Raw genomic sequence first — 9,318 nt, 5'->3', positions numbered from 1 at the left:
CTGACCTCTCAGCCCCTTGACTCACACACACACACACACACACACACACACACACACAACCACTAAGTCCAGACCCCAGACATAGAGGGAAGGGGCATGGAAAGGCTCTCGTTCCAATGCGGGGAGATGGGACCTGCCTCGGACAACTCCAGGTCAGGGACCTATTCTGACCTCAACATGAGTTTGGTGCTTAACTCTTCCCTGACTGTGGAGGAGTCAGACAAATGGAAAGGCTCTCGTTCCCAATGCGGGGAGATGGGACCTGCCTCGGGCAACTCCAGGTCAGGGACCTATTCTGACCTCAACATGAGTTTGGTGCTTAACTCTTCCCTGACTGTGGAGGAGTCAGACAGAGAGGGGATGGGGGGAAGGGGAAGTAAAAGGAGGGAGGGTTAGTATGGAGAGAAGGAGTGAAAAACATCATCCCAATTTTGCACAGAAATCATGGGGTCCAACAGCAAATGGCCTCCACAAGGACGTATGAGCACCCCGTTTCCTCAGGCAGCAACAAGTCAACATTATAGTCCCCCGGCTAAATATTCGACCCAGTGTATTCAAACTTTTGTTCCATGTGCAACAAACACTGGTGTGAGAAGGGTTAATTTGTGAAAGTGGGCCACACAGGTGGATTGTTTGCAGATTTGGCATAAAAAGAGTTTGCCTTAGTTGAGTTTCTTCTGAGTTGGAAGAGAGATCTTTCATGCCTCTCTGGGCCTGGATTCGAGGCTACTGGGTAGCCTTCTCTTTTGTAATGTTGGCTTTTTTTGATTACTTGAGCAGCTATTCCATTCCTCTATGGTCGCTGGTGGTGTCAAGAGTTACTGAAGACTCTAACTGTAAATTGTGTTGAACAGCATGCAATGGAAACAGGTTGTCTACATGAACAGGTCCCAAGTGCCATTGTTGGTCCACATATCTGACAACCCATATAAATGGGTTGTTTTAGGTGGGTAGATTGTTTCTCATTGGGTGTCAGTGCTGGAACCTCTGCCACTAAGTCACCAAATAAAATGTGCAACACTCATTGTGGAGGAAATGGACAAGCACTGGGTGCAGCTTTTACACGAGGAGGACCATCGCGCAGGACAGCACGGTTAGTGCAATACAGTTACAGCGCCAGCTGCCCGGGTTTGAATCGGTAAGGAATTTGTACGCTCTCCCTGCGTCTGCATGGGTTTCCTTCAGGTGCTCCAGTTTCCTCCCACCATTCGAAACATACGGGGGTTGGAGGTCAATTGGGCGGCACGGGCCAGAAGGACCTGTTACCATTCTGTGCGTCTACTTTTAATAATGTAAATTATCATTTTATTTGGTTGGAAAAGTGGAAGCAATGTTGATGTGCAAAGAGCTGATTTATTTCAAATGGTGAATTTGGGATGCAAATGTTTTATTGGGATGGGTTTACAAACAAAAATTAGTCTTGATGACTGACCCTGAGTTTTAAACAAGAACATAAAGTATAGACTGGCGTTTGTAAGCTAGTTAAGAAACGTGCCTCAGCAAAGAAGGAATAAATTAACTCAATGAATTGTTGCTACCATAGTTGATTGGAACTATATAATGGGGGGGGGGGGGGGAAGGAGGGGAGATGAGAGGGCATAACTTCACGATTGAAGGGCCTCCGCTTAGAACAGAGGGTAGTGAATCTGTGGAATTTGTTGCCACAGGCGGTGTGGAGGCCAGGTCATTGGGTGCATTGATTAGCCAGGACATCAAAGGTCATGGGCAGTGGGCCTGAGTGGGAAAATGGATCAATTCATGATTAAATGGCAGGGCAAACTTGATGGGCTGAATAGCCTATTTCTGCTCCTGTGCCTGACGAGAGGAGAGAGGATGGTCACTATGGCATTGCAGGTCTTTGGACTGATGACAAATACAATGTGCATGAAAAGAGAATTTGCAAAAATAACACACTAAAAACAATGATGAAATCATTTCGTAGTAGTCTTGCCTCTGGGGAGATACCATGACACACAACCAATATGTACTGGGCTCAAGAAACACCCACTCATATCAAATATTGACGATAGTACGAATCCAGTTATAAAGAAGCCAGGGAGTTGCCAAAGGAAAGAGTTTATTTTTTAGTTAAATTTCAACAGGAAACTCTCTATCTGCCTTCCGGTAGAGAAAAGTTAAAAGAATTTCACGTCTGCTACATTCTAAATGGAGGATCACTTGCCAATAATGGAACCTTTACCTTTACCTTTGACACCCAATTGACCCCCAACCCCGGGTACGTTTTTGAAGGGTGGGAGAAGCCCCCAGAGGAAACCCACGCAGGCATGGAGAGAACGCACAGACTCCTTATGAACAGCGCCGGATTTGAACCCCAGCCGCAGGTGCCCTAACAGCGTGGCGCCACCCATGCCGCTCTGAGGAGAATGGCGGAATCAGTAGGAGACCAGCATTGAATCAAACAAATATCAAATGACTAGAAGAATCCTGACAAAGGGTAGCTGAAGCTAAATTGCTTCTGGGGCATGTTTCTACATAATTAGATGTATGAATTTTAATACTGTCATAAATTATTACACAATGACCGAAAGACAAACAATTGAAGGCTGTAATTACCCTGGTGGATTACATGTACTTCCCTTCGGACATCCACCACTCTCCAGCAATGTGTCCTCCTTCTCTAAATTTTTTAATTTAGACGTACTGCACAGCCCACGAGCCCGCTCCACCCAATTCACCTACAACCCCTGGTCCATTTTGAAGGGTGGGGGGGAACCAGAGCACTCGGTCAAAACCCTCATAGACACAGGGAGAGTGTACAAACACCTTAACGGATGGCGCCGGATTCGAACCCCGGGCCGCTGGCACAGTGGTCGTGTTGTGCTAACCGTTAGGCTAGCTGTGCTGCCCCAATAAATAATGTAGAGTAAAAGTCCTCGAATCCAGTCTGCTCGGCCTGGTCTGGATTTTCCAGATTCTCGGAGGTGGTACTTTTAAGATTCAAAGAGGAATAAAGAAGAGATGAAAATGTCAATTTTGACAGTTTATTCACTGGCAAATACTGCACAGTTTATTTATCAAAATGAGCACTTTTAAAGAAAACAAAACAAACAATTGACAAAAATGTAAACCATGTTTTTTCTTGGAACAAATATAAGAGGGCTGAATATATATGAAATATATGGGTTTAGTAATATAGTAAGGTTTTTTTTCCCGGAAAGAGATGGCACCCAAAATGGCAATAAGTAAATGAGCTAAAGCCATTTTATTTTGTTTGGGGTAGTTTTTAGGGGGGGGGGGAGGGATGAAGAATAAACAGGTATATTTTCATAGTTGACCAACTAAACATTTTTCATATAAAATACAAAAAACCTGGATAACTCTTTTTTCTTACATTTCCGCAACTTCAGCGTGGTCGCCTGCTACCGCTGTGCATCTGCGCCGTAACCCATTCACCCACACAGAGTTTTCGAGGAGTCTAGATTCTTGGGTGGTCGGGATTTCCGGCTTCTGGATTTTCGAACTTTTAAAGCAATGACGTCACAGAGTTGCAAACATCCACGTTCCACAGTGTCCCAGGTCAAAAATTGTCCCTTCCTCACACACAGACTTTGTGTGTCTCATTTAACTGCATTTCCTTTCAAGCCCTCATTCCATTTGGAAATTAACTCAGCATCATCTGGCTGACCCTCATGTCATATTTCATATCTGAAGTGGGTCAAATTTGCAGCTGGCTCCAAATGGTAAAATAAGTTGACAGCGTTCTCCCAGAACCTCAGTGGAACAAGTTCTCCAATTAATTCTGGTCCCTGGCCTGGTTGTTTCCCCACAACCTGACTTTTATCAGATAAAATCAGAATCTATTGTTGTAGCATCACATTGCAAACATTCAAATAAACCACCTTACAAAATAAATACAAGTAGTGCAAGAAAAATCAAACTAAAGCAGTGTCTGTGGTTCATTGATTATTCAGGAATCTGATGGCGGAGGGGAAGAAGCTGTGCCACTGAGTGATCGTCTTCAGGCTCCTGGATCTCCTTCTCGATGGTCGCAGAGTGAAGAGGGTGTGGCCTGGGTGGTGGGGGCCCTTGAGGATACAGGCTGCTTTTATAAGACACCGCCTCTTGTCGATGCCCTCAATGGAGTGAACACTGGTGCCCGTGACACCGCGGGCCGAGTTAACAACCGTCTAAAGTTTTTTCTTGTCCTGAGCGTTGATGCCTCCGCACCAGACAGTGATGCAACCAGTCAGAAGGCTCTCCACGGTCCCCCTGTAGACGTTTTTGAGAGCCTTCGAAGTCCACAATCATCTCCTTGGTTTTGCTAACATTGAGTGCAAGTTTATTGATGTGACACCACTCAACGAGCTGATCTCTCTCCCTCCTGGGCGCTTCCTCATTGCCGCCTATGATTTCGCCGACAACCATGGTGTCATCGGCAAACTTGTAGATAGCATTAGAATTGTGCCTGGCCACTGTCGTGGTTGTAGAGTGAGTAGAGCAGGGGGCTAAACACAAATCCTTGAGGGTGTACCTGTGTTGAGGAGGAGCTATTGTTTCCAATTCATACTGAATGTGGTCTTCCGATGAACAAGTCAAGGATCCAGTTGCAGGGGCCCAGGGTTTGGAGCTTGTTGACTAAGGGAATAATGGTGTTAAAGGATGAGATGTAGTCGATGAAGAGTGGCCGTATGCATGAGCTGCTGTTGACTTGGTGACCGAGAGCTGAGTGGAGAGCCAGTGATCATTGCATCTGTGGAGCGATTGTGACGGTAGGCGAATTCCAGTGGATCCCAACCTTTGCTTAGGTACATGTTCACGCTGACCATGACAAAACCTCTCAAAGCATTTCATCATAGCAGATGTGGGTGCCACTGGGTGGCAGGCGTTGAGGAAGCTCACTCCTCGTGGTTAAAGTTGTACCTTGAAGGACCTTCAAGACTGGAAATGCGAGAAAACAACTGGGGTTTTCAAGTTGTGGAGAGGAAGAATAAGATAGCCAATTCTTTCTGGGTAGACAAGGACAAGAAATAGGAGGAGAAGCAGGCCACTCAGCCCATCAAGTCTGTACTACCACTAGGGGGGACTACAATTACCACCTTTTCAAAACTATTATGAAGCAGCTCAGTTAAAATTTATGAATAGGATGTTTGATACTGATCAACCTCTGATATGGGCTAAAGTGGAGATGGCCCAGCTTTTCGAACAAAATGTCGATCAACTGATTTATAAATGGAATCCTCGTCTCTTACAAAATAATCATCGGCCCGTGCTAAAACACTTAATGGAGATATGGTATAATAGAAATCAGATTGTTGGAACTAAAGGTAAAATTTCTGCCAGGACTCCATTGTACCAGAATAAATTGTTTTCTTTATCAATGAACAATCAATATTTGAAATCATGGGAACAGTAAGGTATCAAGTTGGTTCAAGACCATTATGAAACTGGTTCTTTTCTTTCATTCAATAGACTTAAAGAAAAATTTGGAATTATGTCACATAAATTGTTTGCATATTATCAAGTTCGGGTTTTGTTGTTAGATAATTTTGGACCTGAGTTAAAGTTACCTAAGTGAACAAATTTGAAACTTTACTTACAGATGGAGGCAAGAAAGGATTTATTTCAGAAATGTCCGCTTTATTACAACGTAAAATGAGGAAGTCAGATCTGTATAAATCGAGAATGAAATGGGAGAAAGACTTAGCTATTCCAATATCTCAGGAAGAATGGATAATTATGTGTGAAGACAGTATGACTAAATTAATAAATGTGCAATATCGACTGGTTCATTATAGCTTTCTTCACCAGCTGTATTTAACTCCTGAGAGGTTAAAGAAATATAAATTTAGTTCTACAGATTTATGTATTCGATGTGGTAAAGAGACCGGCTCTTTCCTACGCTCAGTTTGGCTGTGTGAAAAGGTGAAACCTTTTTGGTGTAGAATCTTGGAATTTTTGGAAGGTTTAAATTGGAACTTGACCCGATGTTGTTTTTGTTGGGATACAATGCAACATTGATTTTGGGGTTAAAATTGGAGAAGTCCCAACTTGTGCTTATTCGACTGGCTTTAGCGGTAGCCAGGAAGTGTATAGCTATTGGAAAAATGAAATTGAGTTGAATACTTAGAGATGCTGAGTTGCGATCGTGTATTCCATTGGAAAAGATAACTTACAACTTACATGATAATTATCCTTTTTATTAAGGTGTGGGACCCATATATGAAATATATGGGTTTAGTAATATAATAAGGTTTTTTTTCCCGGAAAGAGATGGCACCCAAAATGGCAATAAGTAAATGAGCATATATATGTTAATGCCATTTTATTTTATTTGGGGTAGTTTTTAGGGGGGGGAGGGTATGAGGGTATGTCAATCTCTGCCTTAAATGAACCCAACGACCTCACTTCCACAGCCGGCCGTGGCCACAAGCTCCACGGACTCGCCGCCTTGCATCTCCTGTCATTGAAGCCGGCAGAGAAGGGAACAGAGGAGCTCGCTGACCACCTGCCTGGGTTGACTCTGGGTCCTGAGGGCCAGTTTGATCTGATTCCAGATGCTGAATCATCTGTGGATCTGGATGGAAGATGGAGGCTCCCTGGGTTTTGGAACGAAGGAAAGGATCTGCCCTGCCTGGCGGGGGGATGGGATGGAACCAGGGTTTACCCTAGAAAGACTGATCATGTGACTCAACCATTAGAAATGCCCCCCCCCACCACATTAGACCTGTGGCTGGCCAAAGTCACCCCCACATCATTCACCCCTCAGCCCCAATGATCTTAACCCACACCTTAGAAACATTGAACAGTATCGCACTGAAACAGGCCCTTCAGCCCATCTAGTCTGCACTATACTATTTTTATACTTAGTCTCACAGCCCTCCATCCCCTCCCATTCATCCAGTATCTATTTAAAGATGTGCTGATGAGACTCTATGGGGCACTGGTGAGACCCCATTTGGAGTAACTGTGCGCAGTTTTGGGCCCCCTATCTTCGAAAGGATGTGATGTTGGAGAGGGTGCAGAGGAGATTTACTAGGATGATTCCCAGAATGCAAGGGCTAACGTACGAGGAGCATTTGACAGCTCTTGGGTTGTATTCATTGGAGTAGAGGAGAATGAGAGGGGATCTCAGAGATATTTCAAATATTGAAAGTTTTTGACAGAGTGAATGTGGATAAGATGTTTCCCTTGATGGGTGAATCGAGCACAAGGGGCCATAGTCTAAAAATTAGAAGTTATCCAATTAAAACAGAGAGGAGGAAGAACTTCTTTAGCCAGAGGGTCGTATATCTGTGGAACTCACTGCCGCATACAGCATTGGAAGCCAGATCACTAGGAGTATTTAAACAAGAAATAGACAAATATCTCATTAGTGAGGGATATGGGGAAAAGGCTGGAAATTGGAACTAGTGTAGAGTAGCTTTGTGTAGATTTATGGAACAGACACAATGGGCCGAGTGGTCTGCTTCCATCCCTTTGTCTTGTGATTTTGTGAAATCAAATCCACATCAACCGCCTCTTCTGGCAGTTCACCACCTTCTGAGTGATGACGTTCCCCTTAAATGTTTCACCTTTCACCCTTGACCCATGTCTTCTTATCTCACCCAAGGTCGGTGGAAAAAGCCTGCTTGCATTAACCCTTATCTGTAGTGACACACAGAAATGCTGGAGGAAGTCAGCAGATCTCGCTGTGTTTATTGGAGGTTATATACTTGATACATTGTTAATAATTCATGGATATGTACACAAAGATGATACTGACAATATTGAAATTAATACGCCTACTTGTGTAGAAACGTGCTCAGAAGCAATTTAGCTTCAGCTACCCTTTGCCAGAACTCTTCTAGTCTTTTGATATTTGCTTGGTTCATTGCTGGTCTCCTACTGATTCCACCATTCACACACTTATAATTTTAATTACCTCTATCCAATCTCTCCTCATTCTCAGGCGATCCAGGATTCCTGTTCCACAAACCCCCTCCATTGCCTCGCTCCTCTACTCTACATTCAACCATCCATCCCCCCCAGTCTCTACATTACCCCCAATTCCACCCTCTTGGCAGAATTATAGGCGGCAATGAGGACATGCACAGAAGGGAGATAGATCAACTCGTTGAGTGGTGTGTTATAGACTGACCTTTTGGATGGTCGCTTTAAAAAAATTGGATCTCTAATGAAGAACTGTGAAACTCAGGGTTGGGTTGCCAAGGACAAGCTGGGCAACCCTTGGGGGGTGTGGGGGGGTTGTGGACCACGCTGGGTGATGCCATCAGAGGGGGATATCACCAAAATGAATCACATGCTTTTGTCTCCACACATGATAAGCACACATGTTTGTCTGAAACGCTGGAGGGAGGGGAAGTGTGACGGCACGGCGGACTGAGGATGTCCACAGCAGGTATGGTACCCGCTCCACCCCCTCCGAGAGTTCTCGAATTACAGTTTGTGCCCCACCTTCTGCAGTTACCCTAAACCTCACCACCCCCCCCCCCCCCCCGATTAGAACTCTTCTGATGCCAACTCTGCACAGACATGACCTCATTTTATGCTATTTTCTTACGTTACTTAGATTTAAGATTTCAGATTTATTGTCATGCCGGGGGGACGGGTAAGGTCTGGGCCTGATATCCCGCTCACCCAGGGAAAGTGCACACATAATCCATCATCTCACCTTTCTTGGTGCGACGATTGCCGCGTGGCCACTGTCTGGCTTGGCCAGGCAGGAGGTCACTGAAAATGGCCATTCCTACATTACTGCATCCATAGCAACACCTTCTCGTCAGTGTCCCCGTTTCCACTGAGTTTTATACGTCATGAGCGACCAAGTGTCCAGCGGTATAAATGGAGGGTCGGCTGGGCTTGTTAGCTTGGTTGGCAGCTAGCCTAAGAGAAGGATGATTCTGATTTCAAACCCGGGCACATGGGGCGCGTTGGCCTCGTCAGGCCATCCATGTAGGAGAAGGGTCGCCAAACTTTTTAGACCATCGATCTCTTCATGGAATACTTGTGAAGCACTATCGAGCAGAAAAGCAGACACAAAACATTAAGACTGTTCAACAGGTTTTATTCCACATAAACTTCCACAGAGCTGGCTGTGAGAGTAGCTGTGCTGGCTCTGAGACTGACCTCGAGGGGCCGGATGTGGCTTATAACCCGGAGGGTGATTGGCAGCCATCCAGGTGGGCTGGGTCCATTCAGGTCAGGTGATTGACAGCTGGCCAGGTGTTGCCTTGTCCTCCAGTGCTCTTCCTGCAGGTACACAGGTCACCCCCTGCAGTCGGCTAGTGGTGTATCACCACAATACTTGATCCGTCATCAACCCCCAGGGCTTGGAATCCCAGTGCTGGATGGAGGGGA

This window comes from Narcine bancroftii, chromosome 13 (assembly GCF_036971445.1).
Source record: "Narcine bancroftii isolate sNarBan1 chromosome 13, sNarBan1.hap1, whole genome shotgun sequence".
Classification (NCBI taxonomy): Eukaryota; Metazoa; Chordata; class Chondrichthyes; order Torpediniformes; family Narcinidae; genus Narcine; species Narcine bancroftii.
This window is presented reverse-complemented; position numbering follows the sequence as displayed.